Genomic DNA, 24,976 nt, shown 5'->3' with positions numbered 1-24,976 from the left:
TTATTTCCTAAAACAATGAAATCCTTCATTGGTTGACCCTACTCAGTAAACAATACTTCAGAAATGATGTTCAGTTTTAACCAACTGAAGCCCAGTAAACACTACAAATTCTACAAAATCATTTGGAGACCGAGTGAACTCGGTAAACACTAACTTTCCTTCGATGACCTTGTGAGCTTGGTAGAAATTGACTTTTACCACAAAAACCTTCGATGCCTGAGTGAGCTCGGTAGAAACTGTTTCCACAGAGTAACATTCAGGAACACTCGGTAGACTCTATAATTCACTTTTCTGACCATCTAAGCTTGGTAGACTCTGTCTTTTGCTTTGCTGACCAACTAAGCTCTGTAGACTCTGTGATTTTAGTTGCTGACCAACTAAGCTTGGTAGACTCTATCTGAATATGACATTTGTGTAACATCAAAGAAAACACACAATTGAATAATTGTATCCAACACCCTCAAGATCCAACTTAAAAAAATGAATCTCAGCTAGCCTAGATCTGTAACATAACAACAATCTAGTAGAAACCTCCAGGATCTTAACGTGTGCTCACAAGCCACCAAGCAACCTCCTTATTTCTAAACCACACCCATTAGCTCTTATCCAAACTCATAACTCCACCATAATCCTATTGTAAACTACTTCACATTCAGTGCTCTATTCACAGACTCAGGAAAATTCTCCCTTCATCTACTCCCAAATTCACTACTCCAAAATCCTCCTCCCAAAAAGCTTGCTTAACTCTAAGACAAAACACCCTATTTATGCTTTCCAAATGGCTTACATATCATTCTAGAAAATACAAAATAATAAGGCTGACCAACCAATGGTTAGGACACATCCAAAGCAAAGATCTCATCATAAATGGTGCGATTGAAATAAATCTCGCAAGTCAGTTAGCACCAAAAATGTAAAAATCATGTCCAAAATGCTAACACTTGGCATAAACAGGAAAACTTGACACATGAAGAGTCACTTGGCACATGAAGAGTTACTCGACACATGAAGAATCACTTGGCACACATTATGGAACTCAGCACACACTACAAAACTTGGCACATATTGCAGTGGTGAGATGGGATAACATGTGAATCTGAGTGTTAACATGATGCGGGATAACTTGAACTTGGCTTAAACTACAAAATTACTAGCACTCGGCAATTGGTGTACCTTGATAGCAACCAATAGAAACAGGGGGATAACGTGATGGCCAGGATGCTCCTACATCATATTAACCCTAGTCCTTTAAGCCAACCAACCATAAAATATTATTAATAGTCATATTTTATTACATTAGAGTAGGCACCAACAACTTTCAAAATTCAGAAGAAATTTTGATAGAATTTCATTTTCTTTGATTTTAAATGGCACAACTTCTAAAGACCATAGCTCAATGCCTGTTGCATTGACTAATTATTATGACCTCATTTTTTAAATTCCATGAAGTTCTCTACAATGCCTATCTTGTGCAAGCTCTAATCAATTGAGGTTTGACCAAAATTTTCACACATACACTTAATATTGCAATGGACCTTTACTAGTAGGCTAATATACCTGCGATGGACCTCTGGGGAATGAATTAGAACATTCTGCGATCAAACAACTAGCTAACTAAAAATAGTAAGCTTTTAGAAGTAGAAACTTTGCACTAAGATGGCCCTTATTGAAAAGACAAAACATAAATATTTTTTTGGGTGATGCAAGATTTGCCTTACACCTAGGATGCTCTTGCATGAATATCTTAAGTTGCAGTTGATGGTTGTTAAGAACTTTTCAATAGTTGAATTTTTGAAATAATTGTGTAGGAATAACTAATTCAACCCCTCTCAATTATTCAAATTTTTCAAAACACTTTGCATACTTATAGATTCTAAATTATACATTACATTGCAACCATTTTTTTGTTATCTTTGTATGTGACTTAAATACTTAAAAGATACTTCATATATATATTTTAGGTGAGAGCCTACAATACAATGGTAAATTGTGAGTCTCTTATCTAGGAGGTCTTGGGTTTGAGTCTACTCAATCTCAACACATAATACTAATTAATTTAAACTAATAATAAAAAATTTTTAAAAAATATAGTCTTTGACTCATTACCTATTAAAAACTTTAAAATATATTTTATAGCTTTAGGATAGTAATGATTCTCCAGATAGAATTCAGTAAGTGTTGAACAACTAAAATGTCCACTTTAATGTCACCTGATACCTATTTAAGGATGCTCTAGTAATTATGCACTCAAAAATGTCATACTTATGATCCTCATAGTGGTGTAAATGAGACAATTATGAACCAAAGAAAGTTTTAAAATGATTGAATATTGATACCTTCAAAAAAAAAAATTAAATAGATCATTTAGATATATATTATTTAAAATCATTTAAAATTAATAATTAAAAAATTGAGATGCCAAAAAAAAGGTATCTTCATCCACTTATAAAATTGGGCACTTTCTTCAAATAGTAAAAAAATCAAATAGAATTGTGGAGGAAAAATTATAAGCTGGAAGTGTGAAGAATAATCTATAGAGATTGTGTTAAGGTTGGAAGTGAGTGATCTAAACTTCATTTGGGTTGTGTGGGGCATTTGTATTTCTAGTGATGTCACTTCTCCAAGGTTTCTTGAGCAATGGTTCTTCATGCTTGTTGACTTTTATCTATGCACATGTTTTTCCCTTTGGTACTATGATTTTCTAGCTTCACTTGGATATATTCCCTAGGCTATAGATTATATTTCCTTAACACTTCCAATTGTGTGGAGGTGGTTTCTAAAGTACAATTTGCAGGGGAATTTATATCTCAAGATATGGTTTGAATAATTTATTTAGTCAAAGACTATGTGTGAGGGAAAATGTTAAACATCATACACTAAGGAACAAATTAAGCTTAGGAAAAATTAGTCAAATTAGGTTGAAGTTTTTGTCCTCCCTCCTCAAATTTATTATTTTGATTTGTTACCTTTCTCTCTTTTCTGATGTGTAAGATGGTTTATTTTTCTCCATGAGACTAAGGATTAATAAGGATCTGTAATCTCTTTTTTAAATTTGATTCTAACTCCAAGCTCACTTTTCTTACCTTTCCTTTTGGATTCTTCACTGGGCCCTTCCTTGATTATTTTCTTTATAGCTTGAGGTGCTTTTCTTAGTATAAAATTATGGTGTTCATTTGAAGATCCTTCTTTCTGATTAGTTTCTCAAAAACTCCTTACATGAAACCTATAGCACATTTTGTTTCTCTTTTTTCTTGATGAGTCATCTCTAGAGAGACTAGGCCCTCTTATAGCTTCCATGATCTAAATTACTAGATAAGCTATTTAAGACATTAATATATAGTAAAATGAAGATAAGGTAATGATCATCTTATTTACTTAAGAGTAAATGCATTTCACTTAGAGTTATATTTTTAAAACTTTTTCACGAGTTATTTATTAATTAATAATTTAATTTGTAGATTATTTATTTATTGTAGGAATCTTTTAGAAACATGCTTATGTCATTGCATTCAAAACTTGTTACTAATGTAATTATGTCTTTTATCATAATAATTAATCTTTAATTGAGTATCTTCTTAGACATTTAAAAATAATTTAATATCATTACGTAGAAAAGTTTAAAGCACTTGAAAAGTATTCTAATATGATTAATAAATAATGTAATACACTTGTAATTTAAAACTTGTATTACTCTTGAGGTCTTAGATAAAGTATTCTTTAATAACTTGAAAAGCTACATACAAACAATAATTTGGTAGATATGTTCACAAAGGAAGTGACAATGGAGTAGTTGAACTTCTTTTCAGCTTCAATTGGTCTTCTAGACTAAACAAAATAAGCAAACAATAGAGTCTAAGGTAGTTTATCCAATGGGAGCCTCACAGGGTAGCAGTATTGCTACACGATTAGTCTCTAAGTGGGAGATCGTTGTTTTGTGTGGAGCCTGACTAGTCCCCAAGTGAGAGATTGTTAGTTTGTGGTGACTAATCAGGTAAGTACTCTACACTTTTCATGTATCCTAGTGGGGGGCTATTTTTTCAACTATTTTCTAAGGGTCAAAATGTTGTATTCGACTCTAGCCCTAATTTTGTAAGCAAACAAATACTTTTATAAAAGGCTTAAGGTTGGGGATTTTAAGTGATGATGATTTAGCAGCTTATTGCGGCACAATGAGTTGTGGATTGTAATCAGGTTGAAATCATTAGATAATATAATATTGGACTTTTTGTCTCATGGACGTAGCCAAAGGATTGGGTGAACCACATTAAATTTTTGTGTCTTGTGTTATCTTCTTTATGCTTTATTCTTTTCTGATATTAGCTATATTTTCATGTAATTGTTATTTCTATCTCTCTAATCCTAACAAATGAGACCCACAATCTCTATGATTGTCTTGCTAGGAAGATTGGTTGCATCCATGTCAACACCCATTAAGGAATGTTAAGTTAGAAGGAACCCAAGTACAAACACAAACAACATTACACCAAAAATCTAACAACTTTTGGAGATACACAACTTAAAGTACAAATTTTCTTTCTTGCACCAAAATCTTAATAAAAATATTAGAACAAATGATGGCTTTAGAGTACAAGGAAAATATGTTTATCAATAAAACTAAGAATAAAGAGAATGATATTTTTATTTTTTCATATATTAAAGAGAAGTTTCACAGTGAAATTGTGTGAAAGTTGAGTATACTTATGAGGGAGGCAAGGTTAAGCCCTGTGTAAAATTATATGCCACAAGAAAGGGGTACTACACTATATTTTCCAATAAGGATTAAGATTATCTACTTTATGCATGTGTATAGAAAACCATGAATATCATGTATCTCTAAACATGTATAGACAACCATAGAAATCATTGAAATCTTTCCACCAAGGTTTGAGGTAGTGTACGCCTGATTTGTGGAGTGATTACAAAGATATGTCATTAATAATTGTTTTGTAATTCTTTGACTTTTATTTGAAAGCATATCTTAACTTGAAATGAGACTATTGAAAAAAAATAGTAGTATTATTATAATAATAATAATGTCTTATTCTAATAAGACTAACATTTCTAAATGTGGGTCAATCTAGTCCAAATTTCAAATTTCAAGTAATAATAATGATATAATGGTAATTTCTTGTTAGAATTATTTAGAATAACTAAGAGGGGGGGTGAATCAGTTATCCAAGGTCCAATGATGTCCAATACAACTTTTTCTTCTAATCCTTAATGGCACATAACTAAAATTATCATGCCTGCAATTAAACATTAAATAACCATGAAAGAAAACATGCATCACACCATAACACTAAGGATTTTGATGACCCAGAAACCCTCTAGGAATAAGAAGGTAAAATTGGGGTGTGGGTGATGCCCATAAAATAACTGCGCAATTGATTTCAACCACTTCTAATGGTCTACCCTGTTAAAGGCCTGCCTTGTTAAAGGCTACAACACATTGTTAAATGTGACCCTATTATAGGATTTCTACACCCTGTTAGGAGTGTGCCCTATTAGAGGACTTAAGAACATTCAACTTGGAATGTCACCTTGTTAAAGGATTTACATAGAGTTGTTAGGCTCACCCAAGTCCATGGGATTTACAGTCACCTTCTCAAAAGAATCTTTCATCCCTCTTTAAGGATCTCCTATCCTCCTCCTAAGGATCTCTTATCCTTCTCCTAAGGATCTCTTTATCCTTCTCCTGAGTATCTCTTTATCCTTCTCCTAGAGATCTCTTTATCCTTTTCCTAAGGCTTATCCACCTAGTTGTTAAGCTAACCTAGCAGTGTAGGATTTCAATATCTAATACAATGGTAAGAAAGTATTAGAAGGGTTTTGACGTGATACAGGTTGCAACTTCAACCTTGCAGATTTCATATCACTCTTCAGTCCTTTTCTTTGCTTAGCTTTCCTCCCTTGCAGTGCTGACAGCTTGTTCACCCTTCAAGACCTATCTCCTTGAGTTCTTCCACTTGTTATGCCAATGCTCTCTATGGTCACTTGATCAATTCAAAGCCTTGATGCTCTGTTCTTACTCCTCTTGGCTTCTTTGCATGACCACACTTAAGACCAACTCCCTCTCATGCATGCACACTTGATCTCTAGCCTGTAACTCCTTATAAAGACATTTTGTTCTTCATTTCCTACTCAAATCTTAATTTGATCTTGAGAAAACGGTATTGTTTTCCCTCCAAATTGTTTCTTCTAGAAACTTCATTATAAGTCCACCAGCCTTCGCCTTGAATTGGTTTGCATGGTTTACATAGAATTCTATGACATCTACTCATCACCCTTATCAGCCAACTAATTCACAAAATTTGATGTAACAAACTTATCATCACTGATCTAGTGAATCTTTGACTTAACCAATAATGCAGCAACTCGACATCATTAGATTACTGATGCTCGGCTCCTTCTTTGTTTCTCAGTTTCTATTATTATTTTACTAGCGCTCAAGACCTATAGCATTTTTTCTTTGCTTGACACTTGAAGACTTGGCACTTGATCTTCACTCAGCTCCTGTATCTTGCTTGGCACCTGTATCTTGCTCGACACTTGATCTTCATTGGGCAGTTGAAGGTTGCTTGGCACACACTAAAGTTGAACTTTCTTAGCTTCAAAAAAGAATCTGCTCAGCTCTAACTAGCTTTCTTGGCTCTCTCCAATGAACTTAGTTAGGCTTTAAAAATGACTTAGTTAAACCTTACATCTTTGATGTGTCTCAGTGTGTCCATCCTTAGTGTCTTAGAGTATGTCATCAATACACTATTTCATCAATGGCTTAGCTAATTCTTATACTTCATTAAAACATCATAACTACAACCTTTCTCTAGGTACTCTAGTTACATCTTATTGATTGCCACCTCTTTGTCAATCAACCAATTCATAGTACTTGGATCACTTAAAAAATTGTCATTCCTACAAGTAAAAAGTTTGACATCAATGACAAAACAATGATTGAAAACTTTCTTTAACAGTTTCATTATTCATGATCTTTTCAATCATTTCCAACAATCTCCCTCTTTGGCATTGATGGAAAAAAAACTGATCAATTTTAGTTACCACTAAAATTACATACATTTTCTACTTGGTATATAACTCCTTCTTTTGCTGATACAACTGATACAAACCGAATCCTTTGTTCTACTTCTCCTTCTAGACTACTGGATCCTTACTTTGTATTCTTGATCCTTCATAGCTACTTGTTGATTCTTATCTCTTCTAAATCTCCTTCTGTCATCTCTCCTTGCATACATATACATCTCCCACTGACCTTTCATTGATCAATTTCTCATAAATCTCCCTCTTTGACATAAATGCCAAAGATGTAGCATCTTCAACATGCTAAATATAAGCTTTTCCTCTTCATGTTTTCTCCCTCTATCACCATGCTTGTGACTAATCTAGAATTGTTGTTCCTGTTGTCATCCTATGCATCATTCTTCTAATATTTCAATGATCTATTCCTGTTGATGCAGGGCAGCTTCTTTGTTCCTTTAGATTGCTTTAGTTAGGGGCATTACCCCCAACTTGCCTCTAAGATATTCATAAGGATCCTTACTCTAAGATATTCATAACGATCCTTAGGCAATGGTTTAGTGAAGATATCTGCAGTTTGTTCCTTTGTGTGAATGTACTCCATCTTCACTTGTTTGTCTTCCACCAATTCTCTAACATAGTGATACTTGATTGCAATATGCTTGGTTTTTGCATGTATTACTGGATTTTTAGATATGTTTATAGCACTTTTATTATCACAATACACTATCACAGGTTTGGTTACCTCTTCTTTCATTCCTTTCAATAGATGTTTAAGCCACACAATGTTTGTGCAATTGACTGCTACTGCCACATATTTTGCTTCTGCAGTGGACTGAGATGTGCATGTTTTTTTTTTTTTTTGCTAGTCCAAGTAACTAGCCTTCTTCCTAAGAATAATGCTCCTCCACTTGCACTTTTCCTATCATCAATTTTGCCTCCCCAATCTACGTCTATGTATGCATTGAGCTCAAACTTCTCATTCTTTTTGTGATATAGGCCAAAATCATCAGTTCCTTTGAGATACCTCATTATCCTTTTTACTGCCATGAGATTATTTTCTCTAGGATTAGCAGAGAATCTAGCCACTATTCCAACTGCTAATGCTATGTTTGGTCTACTATGTATAACATATTGTAGTTTTTCAATCATGGATCTGTACATTGTTTGATTGACTTCAGCTGATTCATCATTTTTGGATAGCTTATGTCCTATTGTCGTTGGTGTTCTGACTGGTTTGGAGTCTTCTAATCCAAATGTCTTGAGTATCTCTTTGATGTACTTTGATTGTGTCATGAATATACCACGTTTTAGTTGATGTACTTGCAATCCAACAAAGAACTTGATTTCTCCAAACATTGACATCTCAAACTCATGTTTCATTTTGTCAGCAAAACTTTTGCAAAGTACTTCCTTTCCTCCAAAAACTATGTCATCCACAAATAATGCAGATACAAGAATATCCTTACCTTCTTCTGATTTGATGTACATGTTGATGTTATCATCAGTTCTTTCAAATCCTATTTTCACTAGATACTTGTGAAGTCTCTCATACCATGCTCTAGGGGCTTGCTTTAATCCATATAGAGCCTTATGCAATTTGCATACCTTGTTTTTGTTATTTTCATCAACAAATCCTTCTGGTTGCTCTATGTAGACTTCCTCTTCAAGTATACCATTCAAAAATGCAAACTTAACATCCATTTGATAGACTTTAAACCCTTTGAAGGCTGCATATGCCAGTAAGGTCCTTACTCCTTCCATTCTGGCAATTGGAACAAAATATTCTCCATAGTCTAGTCCTTCTTCTTGTGCATACCCTTTACAAACAAATCTTGCCTTGTTCCTTGTGATTCCACCATTCTCATCTAACTTGTTTCTAAACACCCACTTGGTTCCTATCACATTCTTATCAGCTCGTCTTGAGACTAAGGTCCATGTCTTGTTCTTCTCTATTTGTTCTATTTCTTCTTTCATAGCATTGTACCAGTCACCATATTTTATGGCTTCATTTACTATTTTTGGTTCCATTTTGCTGAGTAGACATGTCTCACTTCTAAGTTTTTTCCTTGTCATTGGTCCTGCCTCTTTGTTTCCAATAATTTGATCTGTAGAATGATTTCTTCTTACATATTTTTCCAATACTGGTTCTTTCCTTGTTTGCATGTTGTTTCTTTTAGAATTTGAATCTTCATGTATATTTTCATCAGAGATTTCTTCATTTCCTTCAGAATCTGAATGAACATTCTTTGTATTTTTTAGCTCAGCTTCTGAATGTGTCTATTGTTCGACATTCACTGTCTGTGACTCGGTAGATACTAGATTTTGTTGCTGATTTTCATTCTGAGTTGCAACTTTGCCCTTATTAGGCATTCCTTCATAAAAGTATACAAAGGTTTTGTATTCTTCTACTTTCTTGGTGTCTTCAATGCTTTGAACTTTTGCAAGCTCATTAAATTTCACATTTGTGCTTTCTACTACTTTGTTAGTGTTAACATTCAAGCACTTATAAGCTTTGCTTCTAGTAGAATAAAAAAGAAATGTGCCTTCCTCACTCTTTGCATTGAACTTTCCATTTCTAGACTCTTTATATATATATATATATATATATATATATATATCATTTGCATCCAAATATTTTGAATTTTTTTACATTAGGAGAATGCCCATACCATAATACAAAAGGTGTTGCATTTGTACCTTTCTTGACTTGAACTTTGTTGAGTGTGTAGACTGTAGAAATTACAGCTTCTCTCTAGTACTTGAGTGCAACATTTTTCTCCATCATTAAGGTCCTGGCACAGTCAATAACTGATCTATTCCTTCTAATTGCTATACCATTCTATGGTGGAGTCTTAAGTGTTGATGTTTTCCTTTTGATTCCTTTTTCATTGCAGAACTCTTCAAATTCTCTTTATGTGAATTCACCTCCTCTATCAGATCTGAGACATTTTAGGCTTTTTCCAATTTTTTTATCTACTCTAGCCAAGTACCACTTGAACATTTGAAATGCATTTGATTTTAGTTTCAAGAACATGACTGTCATCATTCTTGAATAGTCATCTACAAATAGCATTATGTATCTGTCACCTTTGTAGCTTTGCATTTCAATAGGACCACACAAGTCAATATGAATTAGCTCTAATACTTCATTAGAAGTATAAGCCTTGCTTTTGAATGTTGACTTGGTCATCTTCCCTAGTTGGCATTTTTTGCACATGGTGTTATCAGGTTTCTTCAACTTTGGTAGACCTCTAACTTTCTTCATTTTGTTGATGCTTATTAGATTGTCAAAATTTACATGACATAGCCTCTTGTGCCATAACCATACATCATTAGTTTGAACAATGAGGCAAGAAGCATCTTCCATGTCTAGGTAAAACAAATTACTCCTAGTCTAATCACCTTTTCCTAATAGACTTCCTTGACAATCATAGATCTTAGCAATTCCATTTCCAAATTCAACCTTGTATCCTTGTATCATCAAATTTTCCTCTTAGGCTCTCTCTTTTGGCTCTCTTTGCATTATCATCTCCTCCATAGATTCTTGACAATGTTTCCCACATCTGATGTGCAGTATCACATCCTTTGATGTCATTGTACTCAACATAGCTTAGTGTTGAAGCAATATCCAAAATTACTTGATTGTGCTCCTTTTTCTGGCTCATGTCATCTGCAGTGAGGGGTCCTACAGGGTCCACATGATCAACTATGATTGAGGTCTATGCATAGTCACCTATTGATCCGAGGTGTAGCTTCATTAGACTTTTCCATGCAAAAAAGTTGTCTTTGTTCAGCTTGGGAACTTCTCTCTTGGACAACTTGATCTTTTTGTTTCTAGTACCTTGAAACAAATCAGGAGTGAGCTCTCATACCAATTGTTAGAATTCTTTAGAATAACTCAGAGGGGGGGTTAATCAGTTATCCAAGGTCCAAAGATGTCCAATACAACTTTTTCTTCTAATCCTTAGTGGCACATAACTAAAATTATCATGCATGCAATTAAACATTAAAAAACCATGAAAGAAAACATGCATCACACCATAACACTAAGGATTTTGATGACCCAAAAACCATCCAGGAATAAGAAGGTAAAAATGGGGTGGGGATGATGCCCACAAAATAACTATGCAATTGATTTCAACCACTTCTTATGGTCTGCCCCGTTAAACGCTACAACACATTGTTAAATGTGACCCTGTTAAAGGATTTCTACTCCCTATTAGGAGTGTGCCTTGCTAGAGGACTTAAGAACATTCAACTTGGAATGTCACCTTGTTAAAGGATTTACATAGAGTTGTTAGGCTCACCCAAGTCCATAGGATTTACAATCACCTTCTCAAAAGAATCTTTCATCCCTCTTTAAGGATCTCCTATCCTCCTCCTAAGGATCTCTTATCCTTCTCCTAAGGATCTCTTTAACCTTCTCTTGAGGATCTCTTTATCCTTCTCATGGGGCTTATCCACCTAACTATTAATCTAGCCTAGCAGTGTAGGATTTTAATATCTAATACAATGGTAAGAAAGTATTAGAAGGGTTTTGACGTGATACTGATTGCAACTTCAACCTTGCAGGTTTAAGATTGCTCTTCAGTCCTTTTCTTTACTTGGCTTTCCTCCCTTGTAGTGCTGACAGCTTGTTCACCCTTCAAGATCTGTCTCCTTGAGTTCTTCCACTTGTTCTTCACATGACCACACTTAAGACCAACTCCCTCTCATGCATGCGCACTTGATCTCTAACTTGTAACTCCTTATAAAGAAGTTTTGTTCTTCATTTCTCGCTCAAATCTTAATTTGATCTTGAGAAAATGGTATTGTTTTCCCTCCAAATTGTTTCTTCTAGAAACTTCATGATAAGTCCACCAGCCTTCACCTTGAATTGGTTTGCATGCTTTACATAGAATTCTGTGACATCTACTCATCATCCTTATCATCCAACTAATTCACAAAATTTGATGTAACAAACTTATCATCACTGATCTAGCAAACCTTTGACTTAACAAATAATGCAGCAACTTGGCATCATTGGATTAGGGATGCTTGGCTCCTTCTGTGTTACTCAATTTCTATTGTTATTTTACTGGCACTTGGCACCTATAGCATTTTTTATTTTCTTGGCACTTGAAGACAAGGCACTTGATCTTCACTCGGCTCCTGTATCTTGCTCGGCACTTGTATCTTGCTCGAAACTTGATCTTCATCGACACCTGAAGGCTGCTCGACACACACTAAATTTGAACTTGCTCAACTTCAAATTAGAATCTACTCGGCTCTAACTAGCTTGCTCGGCTCTCTCCAATGAACTTAGTTAGGCTTTACAAATGACTTAGTTAAACCTTACATCTTTGATGTGTCTCAGTGTGTCCATCCTCTGTGTCTTAGAGTATGTCATCAATACACTATTTCAATAATGGCTTAGCTGATCCTTATACTTCATTAAAACATCATAACTTCAACCTTTCTCTAGGTACTATAGTTACATCTTATTGATTTCCACCTCCTTGTCAATCAACCAATTGATAGTACTTGGATCACTTAAGCAATTGTCATTCCTGCAAGTAGCAAGTTTGACATCAATGACTAAACAATGATTGAAAACATTCTTTACCAGTTCCATTATTCATGATCTTTTCAATCATTTCCAACATTTCTTTGATTGGATCCTTTGATTTTTGGGAAAGAAATTTTTGAAGAAAATCTATACTAGACTAGGTAGGGGGAAAACCCTCAAAGAAAATCATTATTATAAAAAAAATGATTACCATGCCGCTTATTGTTGATCTTGTTGCCTTTATAATAATAAATTACAATTATTACTTTTTGTGTTCAAAGAAAATCTATATTGTAAACAAATACAAAGAACAATATTGGCAGTGGATGTTTTTGCCTTCATGATAGAAAATCACAATCTTTTTTGGGTTATACAATAAATTATTGTCTTGAAATAATTCTTTTTATAATATAATATTTCCAAAGAAAATCATCTGTCCAGCTTAAGTTTTTATTATTTTTAAAGTCATCATACAACCCAATTACAGGGATTAAATGGAAAACCCATTGATATTTGTCTTTATTACGTTGATAGGCATCCTACAATGGAAGAAGGATCATGAGATATTTTCTGTCCATGATCTTTCTCTACCTACTTCGAATCCTGCTCAAACACCTAAACAAAGTTGCCACCGTAATCAGAGCTGCATTCGACTACAACGAGTTATTTTGATGACAAAAGTAATGGTGGGAAATCCACTGTAGAGGCAAAAATTAGATACAACTGCAGTTTGTTGTCTTCAGTTTGATGTCTTCATGTGACCCTATCAACCAGCCGCACATCAAGTTGGATCCACCTAATTGCACAATTTTTGGCATTAATGATTATGTGATAAATACCATAGTTATTTAGTGAGAAATACTTACCGATGAAAACTGTAGTTTGACTTTTGCATTTATCTTTCTATGATAAATATCATTTATAGTTTGACAGTTTGTAATGATCACTTCAGGATGACAACTGTAGTACTCTATTTTAACCCTTCATAAACTTGCACTATGTCATCATTTTTCAACTACAACTATAGATCAAAATTAAATACTTGTGGCTAACAAGTCCATTTCTCCATTTTAACCCTTCAACTACTTGCAGTGTGTCATCATTTTTCCACAAAATTAGTGATGTCATTACTGAAAAAATCTTATAAATTTTAAATATACCATTAACTCTTCACACACAATAGCCTCACAGAAATCGAGGGCACAACTTAGTGAATTTGTTCTTTCTTTTTATTATTTGGAATAAGTTTTGTTGAAATGTATCATTTTACAATATTTCCTTTCAAGAATCAAATCATCTGGTTATATTATTTTATGCTCTATTATATATGTATATAACTTTAAAAACTTTATCATATAAGTTGATTTGCTAATTTATTCTATTCTCCTTCATTTGCAATTCTTTTCCCAAATAAAATTCAAAGCAAAACTCATGAGAATATGGATTGCGTGATTGAATCAATTTGGCCATTGTTCTCTTTAAAACTTTTTTTTTATTGTAGGACCTATGATTTTGGAAAGAAGGATTTTTGGATAAAAATAGGTCGAAGATCGATCATATCAGGTTTTTACACCTCATAAAATTAGATTGAAATATTTCTGGATTACTCTATTTGATACCTTTGTTAGTGCGTCTACTTTCATAGGTTGTGTCACCGTGAAATGCTTTTGAATGTGACTCCATGAATTTTTCTTTAATAAATTTAAAGAATATTTTGATTTTATAATGTTTTATATTATCTGTGTAATCATTAATTTTTTTGATGTTTAATTCATTCCAATAAATGGATTGTTGAGTATGATCTGAAGTTGAAAGTAGAAGATATCTTATAATCAAAAGCAAATCTAATACCTATTTTCATAGGTTGTGTCAGCGCAAAATGCTTTTGAATGTGACTCCATGAAATTTTATTTGACAAATTTAATGAAGATTTTGATTTTGTAATGTTTTAAATTATATGAGTAATCATTTTTTTTTAATTTTTTATATCATTGTGATTGATAGATTTCTGAGTATGATCTCAAGTTGAAAGTATAAGATATTTTATAATCAAAATAAAAACTTATTATCATATCAAGATATGTTTAGTTTTTAATATCTTACATAAGATTGATCATATCTTTTCAAAGTTTATTATTATTTATTAATTGAAAATTAATTTTTAGTCATATATGATATAGATACAAAATAAATTTAAGATTAATTTTTATTTTTGCTTTTATTATATTTAGTTTGCTAATACTTAGCTTTATTTTGTATCTATTATCTTAAATGGTTTAGGATTTCATAAATTATACTATTTTAAAATTTAACCATTAAATTTTAAATATTTTAAAAATATTTTTGAATTTGTTAATTTAATATAAATGTTTTATTATAAATAAAGCACATGCACAAAATCACATTATCTTCAGGACTAATACTATATTATTTTCTTTCAAATTGTAGGTATCTAATATATTGGTCATACAACTCATTTGACTACTTTAAAGGTCATTATCTAGGTCCTTTATATCTATTGACTTGCTTCAATAATATTTTTAGTTATTATTTAATAAATGAATTTCTTACATTGTATTGCATTTTTGTGTGATTATATAGAGATTTGAATTATGAAGTTGACATTATACATGATATACATTTCCATTATATTCATAGGTTAGATATACAATGGACTTGTGCTGTAATGAAAAATTAGTGTCATACAAATATCAGATACATAAGACATCATAAATGGGCCACCTCCATTGAGTCCTACAATTTTCATAGGTTCAAATGGGTACATAGAAAAATCCATTAAAAATGTAATGAAAAACATTTGTGGTCATTTCCAAGAGATGGTAACTGATATTGAGAACCTAGTAGTACATATACATGATGTTGACAAGACTAATGTCAACGTATCAAGAGAAATAACATCCTTCATTAGAAAAATAGCTTGCAAAATAAGAAGAATTGAAGTATTTGTCAAAGAGATGTTTTATGATAAGCATTATGATTTAGGAAACTTTCAAATATTACGTGATGATTTCTTATTTCACTTGAACAAGTCGATATTGTAATAAGGTTCTTTGAGTTCATGTAGTTACAAAAACCACAACTAAATAAATTGTTCAACTCTCAAATGTTATGTGATGATTTCTTACATCGCTTGAACAAGGAGATATTAACACCAAGGCTTCTTTGAATTCATGTACTTGCAAAAACTACAAATAAATAAATTATTGATAATGTTTGTCCCACCAAATCAGTGTAAATGTACTTTTATATTCTTATTTATTATTTTTGCATGAGTATTACTTAATCAATTAAAAAGTAAATATGTCTTTGATAAGTAAGCATCTATTCTATAGATACAAACACAATATTAAAATAGATAGGTAAATTACTTAGTCATGAATTATATAGAAGTATATATTTAATCATATTTTTATCAATCATATTGAAATATGCTTTGTTTTTTGATATTATATTTTTTCAATATTAGCTATGGTATGTCTGAAATGAAATTTTGAATCAAAAGACCAACGAAGACTATATATAAGAGAATACCGAAGAGAGTATCATAGAAACTATTGAGGACAAAGAAGAGAACAACAAATAGGATCTCAGATAGAAAATCAAAAAGGGAAGAGAAATCAAGCTGATAGAGAATGATATGCAAAAGAAAAGGAAAATCAAAGTGTAAAACATATGGAAGTTGGCAATAGTGAGGATACAACTCTGCAAATAAATGTTCATCAAATGACACCTGCACAAACTTCTAATTCTCAATGTTGAGAAAGACAAGAGGATCATGTCAAACCAAATGAGACTGCCTATCCTTACTTGAATGGAAATATTCAGTTCAATGATGAATATGAAAATTTAGTCTCAATAGATTGTGTTCCAGAAACACCTCAACATGGAAATTCATTAAAAATGAATTTAGGTGTTCAATGTAGTGTCCACAATGTACACAATTCTAATGGTTCAGTTCAATTTGATTTGAAAATATTCCAAATGCAGTTTAGATCTGAACTAGATAGTTTTAGAACCCCAAAGATGTGTTATGTTTGTCAAGAATCAAATATTGGAACCAAAGTATCCTGAAATTTTGAAGGTCCTATATGCAATAGATGTAGACAAGAAAGATGAATTCATAGATTTTCATCTTCAAATAATATGGATCCTAGACCACAAGCAGGGGATTTTTCAAATTGACATAAGTAGAGGAAAAGTTGATTGCACGTGTAAGCCTAATACTGCAAGTGGCTCATGCAAAAGGTGGTCAATATAAATACAAAGGTCACACCGTAAGTTTTCCTCAAAATGTACAGCAAGTTTCAAAAATATTGCCACACACAATACAAAATTTTCCCATTATTATTGTTAGAAGAAGGAATCAATGTGACACAAATTATAATTTCACTATCAATAGACATCATGTTTACAAAGCACCAAAATGTAAAATAGAGCATGACAAATTTTATTTAGATGTTATTATTGATGAAAATGCTCTCAATGACCTACCAAGGAATACAGATGAAAATATATTTAGTAGATTAACTATAGTACAAATGGAATTTGACTCAAATACTAATGAAGTTGCATATGTCGGTCTTATATTGGAGATTGATGAAGGTAATACAATAGAGCACACTACATCAATGGCTTCAAAACCACCAAATGCCCAAACAAAAATAGAATTAATCCAATTGTGGATTAATAACCCTGATGCAAAACAAACAGCATTGATTGATTGGCTTGGTATTGGTTCTTCTCCTATCAATGAGTATGTAACATCAGGTTTACTAGAAGGGCATTTCCAATACTATTCCCTGATGGAAGTTGTGACTAGTTAGAACCATGAATGAGGCATGTGCATTTACATGAATTTGTCAAACATTTATTATGGTATAGGGATCATAGGTTTGGTAAACATCCATGATTTAGATATTTTATGATGGACATGATAATGAGACACCAATCATATAATTCATCTATCATGTTTGTGAAAAGAAATATGCAAGACGTGTCCATTACTATCAATGTGCTACATGAGCATATAGAACTAATGCCACAATCTCATTTAGCTGATAATTTGATGCAGTTTGGAATAATTTTAAGGAGAACATAGTGATACTGGACTAAATATCGTGCAAAATTGACAGACATGCTTCACCAAATTGGCACTCCAACAATATTTTTCACCTTAAGTGCAACAGATATGCAATGGCCTAGTCTGCATGCTCTCATGCCCAGAACATGCCCAACTAATATGTTAGAAGCTCAAAATTGGAGAAAACAAAATGTTATCAGCTATCCTCATATAGTTGCACATTACATGCATTTAAGACATACAATATTCAGAAAAGAAATTCTAGAGAATGGAATGGATGTCAAATATTTTTGGTGTAGGTACGAATGGCACCATAGAGGTTCTCACATGCGCATGGATTTTTATGGATCAATGGTGCTCCCAATATGGACATTATTGATTGGTCAAATGAGGAGGAATGAAGAACAACTGAGCAATATTTTCTTCACATTATTCATGCATAGAATCGTAGAGAAGATCCACATCAAAGAAATATACAAGTGTTTTCAAATTGTTTTTCTGTAAAATATCTTGTTATTATATAACATATTCTTTCAAAACTATATTTATATAATGAAAATATCTCAAATATCTTTATTTTCTTGTAGGCATTCCAAAAATTTGGTTGAAATCCATGTCTCAAAAATACAACACAACTTACCAATATGGATATTGACAATGACTACAAACAAATACTAAATTGTGTTGAGCATCACACAGTTTGTAGAGAGGGTGCATGTCTATGCAAAAAGCAAGGAAAGATGGTTTGCAAGTAACTATTATAGTTATTAGTATTTGTATAGTACAACATATTATTTATTTAATGAAATAATTAATCATTCACCTTCTTATAGTGTTTTCAGATATCATTCTCCTTGGCTATTAAAGCTTACTAGATCTAAATTATACAAAGACATAGGAACAGGTGAAAAAAAATTGAGTTAGCAAGAAATGATGATAGAATGAACTCACATATTGCAATTATGGAGAGCAAATATAGATTGGCAACTTGTTTTGTCCAAACATGCAGTCATTAAACACATAGAAAAGTATGCATCAAAAGATGAGAAGATCTTTTGAACATACCACCAGATGTTGATGCATCTTTCAAACATGGAAAACCCTGATGGTTTAGCTACACATGCATATAGAAGGCTTCTAATAGAAATTGTGATAGAAAGGGACATTGGAGCTCAAAAAAAATGTCACATGTTATTAGAGCTTCTGCTCATGGACTAGTAGAAGATTTGTCAATCTAAATGTCTCACATGAAATGTTCAAATCTATAACTCTAAGTAATGAGGAGAACAATGATGACAAAGAAAAATGTTTCATTGATGGATATAAACAAAGGCCTCTTTGCATGGAAGGCATCGCACTAATTGATGCAGCCAAATCATGGATAGACAATTCTAAAAGAAAAAGAGAAAATAAATGGGAGTCAAGGGGAAAAGCAACTATAGTTAGAGCTTTTCCAAGATTTACATCCATTCCTCCACATGCTTCACAGAAATAGTCAAAAAAAATTTTTATAGAGTTATTACTATACAAACCATTTCGTGACATAGAAAGGGATATTGGTGTGGACATTGACTCCATAATAGAAAAGTGGGACTCATTTAGTTATAATGCTTGGCATGTACAAAGAAATGCAATTATAGAGGAAAATGAAAATTTTAATGGTTCAGATATTGAAGAAGATGAAGCTATTGCAAATAATACTATAGAGAATGAATGGGAAATCATATCTAGACTTCACGATGGTCAAGATATGCAAGTATTAGAAACAAATATGTTAGGAAGAAGAGACATTGATAACAATACAAATTGGTCTATTGAATATCAAGGTGAGGAGTGTACAATAAGAGCAGTCAATTTCATAAAAATATGAAGGAAAATGGATGTCTCGTATATGATGATATCCCTCAATGCTTCAATTATACAACCCTTAGCAATAAACAACAAAGACAATAAACATAGTTATGACACACTATCATACCAATGAAGATAGAGACCCATTGTTCATGATAATTCAAGGAAGAACAGGAATAGGAAAGTCATATTGGATTGGTGTCATTCATGAAGCCCTTCAAAATGCATGTTTTTCTGGTCCTTCTCCCCTTTTTTTACTACCACCAATAGGAGTTGCAACATTTAATATTGGAGCTTTCACTATTCACTCAAAGCTAAGAATACCAGTAAGAGATTTTTCACAAATAGAAGGATCACGTCTTACAATTTTCCAAGAGGTAATGAAACATATCTTGAATACATATTGATTGATGAAATGAGCTTCATTGGTTAGACTATGTTGGAAAACATAGATTCAAGATTAAGGCAAACATTTCCACAAAGTTATAACCAAAGATTTGCAAGTATATTTTCAATTCTATTAGTACATGTTATCATATTATGCCATATTTAGTACAATATATAAATATTAAACACATTATAAATTCAGAACAACTTATTAAAAAAATTATTTTAAATTTGTTTAGGTATATCTATGACTTTTGTCTGAGACTTGGGTCAATTGCCTCCAGTGAGTGATCGATCTGCATATGATAGCAAAAGATGAGCAAAATTATTGTGGAAGGAATTGAAAACTGTGGTAACTTTAGATAAGATTTTTAGACAAGAGGGGGGAAACATTGAACAAAAAAGATTTCATCAATTTCTAACAAATCTTAAGAGATGTTGACCCACAAATTGAAGACTATAAATTACTTATGATGAGAACTCCTATCAATTTAAATGCTTCAACAAATGATGAGTTTCAAAATTGTGTCCATTTGTTCTCCATAAATGACAATGTTTATAACCATAACAAAGATAATGTTACATTCATTGAAGCATCTTTTTGCATGAAGTCTTGCAAAAAAAGTAGGAAGTTTGAATGCAATAGAAGATTGCTCAATGGAGAGCTTGAGATTGAATTATTAATCAGTAACAATTCAAGAGTGATATTGACTATAAATCTTTGGGTAGAGGCAGGTCTTGTAAATGGAGCATTAGGGTATATTAGAAAGATTATCTACAAGCCAAAAAGTAAACAACTAGAGCCACCAACATATGTATTGGTTGAATTTGATAATTGCTCTGGATTATCTTTTCAAGATTATCAACCAAATATAGTCCCAATAATACCAATACAAAGGGGTGGAACTCTTCGACTACCTTTAAGATTGGCATGGGCATTGACCATTCATAAATCACAAGGACTAACTCTCTCAAAAGCTACAATTTATATATGTCCAAGAGAGAGAATAGATTTGACATTTGTGGCAATATCTCGTGTGAAGTCTTTACAAAGTCTTAGAATAACACCACCATTCACATATGACCGTTATGAGAAAATGAAAAATGGCATACAACTTTCTAAAAGAAATGCTAAAGAAAATAGACTCAAATGTTTAGAAGAATATTAAGGTATTGATTTTATTTTTGATATTGGTTTAATTACAATATATTGGTCCATTATATAAGTTCAAATAATAATGACTTTAAAATGGTTGCACCCATATAAACTTGCATGTATATATAAGTACACAAAATTGAAAAACTACAAATTGTTTTTTCCTATTGATGTTCAAATTTCAATTATCTTAAATTATATATACTAACATTGATTTGATTTTGTTTGATTCTTAGGTAACACTTTTCTCTATGGATCTATCAGACAATGAATTTGAAATTGTTGATGCAAGTCCAAACATCTCAGTCAACTCTACTCCATTTGATGAAACACCTGTTGATAAATGCACAACGCCAATTTTACAGTGTTGCACTCTAACATTCTTCAAGCTATTGAAAACACTGCATTATCCATTGATTACATTGAAGAGATAGAAATAATGAGGATGAAAGATGTTGCACACAAGGTTAAGGAAGCATATACAAAGGTGGTTGATTTCACAAGTTTTATGGAAGAAGTATATCATGATCAATTGCATAATAAAGGTTGTAATACTATTCTAATCACTAAAGAATATGCAATGTATTTGCACCATTACAATGAAGTGCTCTTTATGTAATTTCCACTTTGTCAACACAAAAATTTTAAATGAGAGTTATTTCAACCATTTCTAAACTCTTCAATTGTGATATAAACTACAAGGTTTGACCTATGATTTGTTAAGCTCTATAATTTATATGCTTATGGTTGTAGAACTTTTTCAACTATTTTGAATCAAATAATTAGTTTTCCTTAAACTCCAAGCTTTCTGTAATGGTTTAGATTGATCATTGTGACTTGTAATATCACCAAACTTCTAAATAACAATTATTTGAAACATATATAAACTCCTAAATTGTATCAATAAGCTACATAGTTTGACCTATGAAATTTGTTATGGTTTATAATTGATATGGTAATGGTTGTACGACTACTCCAATTTTTTTTAATCAAACAATTCATATGGTTAATTATGAACTATTGTATATGTTATTTTAATTATTTTTGCTTCAACTTCAATCCTTGCATAATGGTTTAGATTGATGAATGTGATTTGTGTAGATTCTTTAATATTATATTCTTAAAAATGATCAATAATTATAGATTTAGTTTATATTTCAGATAATAATATGGAAAAATATTTCAATTTTACTTATATATGTCCTCCAAAATATACTCTATTATAAAATATATAAATATTTGTAATTAAAATGTAAATGAAAATTTGAATTATACTATTGTAAAATGTTATAATTTTACTTTCCATATATGTCTTCAAAGTAATACTCAATTATACCTAAATATCCATTTTGTTAGTATAATTATCATATACTATGTTTCCAATTAATTTAAACAAAATTAAAATATTGTTCAAATGCTTTTATTTTTATTCATATGTATTTATTTTTACCAATGACGAAAAAATAAATATTGTTTAAATACATTTATTTTTATTAATATTTATTTCACCAAAATATTGTCTAAAATCTTATATATAGAAATTATAGTTATCATCCATGTATGTCATGTGTAGTTGCTACTAGCTTATATATTTATTCAGATAATATCTATATTAAATACGTCCATCAATATCTTGATCGACATATTTAATATAGATATTATCTGAATAAATATATAAACTGATTCATACATTTTGTTACATATCTTCTATTAACACGTTATTTACTTTATTTTAAGTACTACCCATTTAGAAAAATTATTCATTTAACAAGCATAAATTCATATTTCTTACTCGTCTTGGTAGCTTCCGCATATTATTGCGCTGAGACAGGCTAAGCCTTCTGTCTTCTTCAACTCAAAGGCCACTTTCAGGAATTCCAATCCTCTTCATCTTTTAATGATATTATTTAAGAGATAAGAATGAGCAATCAATGCTGCAACATCTCGATATGGATGGCTGAATCTAAGCAGCTTAAATCCCCGAACTCTTGAAAATTATATTTTCTCAATTTTTTTCTGTTAGTGAAACTCGGAAAAAGAGTCTGCGTCATAGTGCACACCAACTTCCAACTAAAGCTCAGTGCATCAATGTTGGGATATTTTGATATGAATAGCTGAACCTAAACAGCTTAAATCCAAAAATATTTGAATGTTATATTTATTCAGTTATCTTCGGTTAATAATCCTGCAGTAGAATATCACATTTTGCTATCCAATCCATATCTGTAATAATTGAGGTAGCTTACTAATTACGGATATCTAATTTATGAGAGCACCACTTCAATTCATTACGAAGCTTACAACAATAGAAACATCTTATTTGTTGCCTCAACATCATGCCCACATCTATGTACAATTAGATATATTTTGGGAAATGAGATTATCCAACTAAAAAATGGAACCACTTATGACTGAGAAGAGGAGATACGTATTCTAAACTTGCAAAAAGAGTGTACGACATATCGCAGTTTTAAATTATTCAGGGAATTAATATTAAAGTATTGTGAAATGGATGGTTCAACCAAAACAGCCTAACATCTAAAATACAGTTACAAGTTTAACCTGACAATAGTTCCATACCGAACACTGCAAAACCTAAAAGTTTATGATCCCCCACCTCACCCCCCAAATTGATTTATGAATTGTTTTAGCAATTAGAAACATAACACTTAAAAAGTACTCACTAAAATTATAAATAGAGAAAATTAATGATTGACCAATACAAATTGGCACTACAAACTTCTATATCAGCTCAGACACACCCCCTAGCAAATAGCACATAGCATTTATAAGTACTCACTAAAATTATAAAGAGAGAAAATTACTGATGAACCAATATAAATTGGCACTAGAAATTTCTATATCAGCTCAGATAATTACAGAATGATAAACCTACAAAAACAACAAAACAATCAATAAGCTCCCACTAAACTGCTCTTGAATAGTTGAGGACGCACCTTACCATTATATAATGATTGAGCATATGAACACGTATTGCACAGTTCCTGAGAACTGCAACAATCATGAAGAAAAATGGATTGGGTATTAATGTGGGAGCTATAGATTCATATTTCTACAAGCAATGAATTGGAAGCTTGCTACGTCTAGAAATAAAGCTTCTTGACTTAATACAAAATAGCATTTCCTTGAAGGATGTTAGAAACTTTAGTTGGTTTGGCTATAATATATGCATTAACATAAAACCAAAAAAAAATTCATTGAATTTCTGCTCTTACTATGATTGACTGCTTTTGTTGATGCTGTCAAAAATCAAATTTCAAAAGTTAGGACTGCAAAGTCGCTTAGTTACAAATTTAGCAAATTTAGTAAAGATACACATTGGAAGAATCATAAGTGGAATGTTTTTTCTGAACCAGTACTAGAGTTGAATTTGGAATTCAAAGGTGAACAGACTCACTCAATTGTTACACAAATTGATTTATTATGGAGAAGGAAAGTACATCTGAGCATCTACAGAAAAACAAATTCCAAGTCAGTTTCGCATATAGTAACATGGGGACGCGTACCCCCCCCTTTTTTGTCCCACGTCTCGAAGACTTCAATGCACAGGGGACTTGGGGACTCCGACCCCCCATCCACAGCAGCGACACTAGATTCTGCCACCTCCACTGAGGATGGGGGACATCCCGGTGTTGACTATTTGCAAATTTGATTATTTATGTTAAATGTTCGATGTTCCAATTCAATGCAATATTCAATTATTTACTTTTTTACATCTTTATATCTTATATTGCAATACATATTTTCATAACTAGCATTTTAAGTACCATATGCATATGTATACCCCCTATCCTGTCCCTCGCCACCGTCCCCCCACTATCCCCAAAGTAAGGTCCCTCTATCCCCCATCCTGAAAACTTGTCCCCCCATCCTCCAG

This window comes from Cupressus sempervirens, chromosome 11 (assembly GCF_028749045.1).
Source record: "Cupressus sempervirens isolate cs-2001-9-10 chromosome 11, ASM2874904v1, whole genome shotgun sequence".
Classification (NCBI taxonomy): domain Eukaryota; kingdom Viridiplantae; phylum Streptophyta; class Pinopsida; order Cupressales; family Cupressaceae; genus Cupressus; species Cupressus sempervirens.
This window is presented reverse-complemented; position numbering follows the sequence as displayed.